The sequence below is a fragment of the Bactrocera latifrons genome, unplaced genomic scaffold (assembly GCF_001853355.1).
Source record: "Bactrocera latifrons isolate USDA-ARS-PBARC rearing strain unplaced genomic scaffold, ASM185335v1 scaffold_23, whole genome shotgun sequence".
NCBI lineage: Eukaryota > Metazoa > Arthropoda > Insecta > Diptera > Tephritidae > Bactrocera > Bactrocera latifrons.
In genome coordinates, this window is record NW_017535852.1 from 158,681 (window position 1) to 160,861 (window position 2,181).

General features: G+C 28.6%; 2 protein-coding genes across 2 annotated transcripts in view; one reads left to right on the forward strand and one right to left on the reverse strand.

Moving 5' to 3' along the window:
* Positions 1-1,407, reverse strand: part of LOC108968758 (glycine-rich protein 1-like) — a gene marked incomplete at its 3' end in the record, with an annotated part of 13,622 nt that extends 12,215 nt beyond the window's left edge. Inside the window, exon 1 of the mRNA XM_018932990.1 lies at positions 1,329-1,407. The remainder of the gene's footprint in view (positions 1-1,328) is intronic.
* LOC108968808 (zinc finger protein 431) overlaps positions 1-2,181 on the forward strand; it is a 191,190-nt gene that overhangs the window by 133,116 nt on the left and 55,893 nt on the right. The gene's annotated exons all lie outside the window — the stretch shown is intronic.

The window sequence follows — 2,181 nt, forward strand, 5'->3', positions numbered from 1 at the left end:
ATAAATTTTTCATTTAATTAATAACAGAAAAATTACTTTATACAAAAATTAAATTTGTTCTAGAAAAAAATTAAACAAATTTTTTTATGCACACTCCAACTTTATTAATAATAAATGTTCTTTTAACATCCCTCATCTTATTAAGAAATTTTATTAATTAAATTTCTAATCATTCAAAAATTTTGTTTCACGTTAGTTAAAAAATATTTTCTATTTACTTAGTTTAGCTTTTTAATCAAACATTTTTTTATTAAATTAAATTTAATTTTATTTGTGAACATTTTTTTAAATTTAAATTAATTTTTATGTTAAATTGTATTTAAGTTGGTTTATGCACGCTCCATGTTTATTAATAAAATATAGTTTTCTAACATCTTTGGGTTATTATTCATTTTTTCGGGACTTTTTTAATTGGAAAATTCTTATTAATAAACTTTGTTTGCACATTTTATAAAAATAAATATTTTTTCTTTTAATAATTTTTTTCTAAATATTAAATTTTTTCATTCTTAATTTTTTTGAACATCATTTTGTTAATAAAATGTTTTTGTAGCACCTTTCGTTTAGTTTTAATTTGTTAATATATATTTTTTTCTCCAAAACTCTTAAAACATCCGCTTTAATAAGATATACATTTTTTTGCATATCACGTCTTGTATTTGCTTATAATGTTTTTTTGTTTTATAAATTTAGATTTACAAATTCTTAGAGCATTTTTTATAAATTACAAATTTCGCATATAATTATATATATTTTCTTCAAACATTTTCGCTCTTTGCACACATCTTGTTTACATTTCACAAATTTACAGCGATTTTTGGATTTTAACATTTTGTTTTGGTTGAACACATTCATTTTCATTGCGGCCACTCAAAACTAGTAGCCGCGGTTGCAATCACTTTGAACGCTGCAGTTAAAAAATCAAACATAGTTATATGGAAAAAACCAGCAACAAAGATCATCAAGCTGTATGATCGAATCGTCGATAACCTCGGCGCGTTATTGAGCAACGTTCAAAAGTCGCAGCGGCTGCTTTACGGCCAAACAGTCGTTTAATCGTCGCTGACTATTTACTATGTTTATAATTATTGCCACCTTTGGCTATTTTTCGTATATTATTGTCTTCTATCTAAATGTTGCTGTATATTTTGTTTACGCATGTATTTAACACGGCTATTTTTAGCCAACGCGCACTTTTATCCGTAGCAAATTATATTTAAATTTCAAATTGCTTTAAAAAAATTGTATAAACTTCGCTTTTGCCCATATTATATAGGTGTATATATGTATGTATTAAGAGATACAATGCAATTTTGAACTTCACACACCAATTTGCACAAGTTGTAGTTGCACCAAATTATTTAAACCGCGTTTAGCCGCGTCTTCAACCGCACGCTTTAGTGGTCGATACAATTCTGTTAACAACAGCGCCAAGCATGGCTGTTGTTAGTCGTTGTATGAGGCGAGCGTAAAGCCACCAAAGCAAGGCAGCTGTCTGGCAGCAGTCCAGCCTCGGTGTCTGCGGCTGTGGTGTGTTTGGTAAGCGTGCAGTGACAGGTAACCAAGTTGGTAGGTGCGCGCATGCGCCAACGTTTATGCGTAGCTGATGAAGAAATGCCAGCTGAGTTGTGAATTGAGATTTTTGCGTTTGTTTGCTTTTGCGCTTTTGATTTTGCAGTGCATGGTTGGAAACATGTATTTTATTTTACTGACTATTGTATTTTATAGAATCAATTGTACTATATGAATGTTCAATTTAAAATTACATCCTAAATTTGTGTAAATTTCAAACTTAGAAGTTATAAGTTACATTACTTCATTATATATTATTATAGTATTTGGCTTAAACTTTATGGTAGTTTTTGATTAGAAGTTTTGCTCACGTCCTTTTCTTTCCAATAATTTTCTAATTTTTAGGAACCACCGACATCGGTCGACTATAGCCCTTAGCTTTCATACAAACTCAGCGATCAAAAACAAGCTCTTAAGTAACCTTTTGTAAATGTGAAGTGTGTTACAGATTCGGTCCAGCTGAATTTAACATTCTTTCCTGTTGTTTTTTTTACATTTTTACATTTTTTTTACTTCTAAATTTTTCCTTTTCAATATTCTATAATTATAATTATCATTTATTATTTTAGAACCGCTATTTTATAAATTTTTTTTTTTTGCAGAATTCAA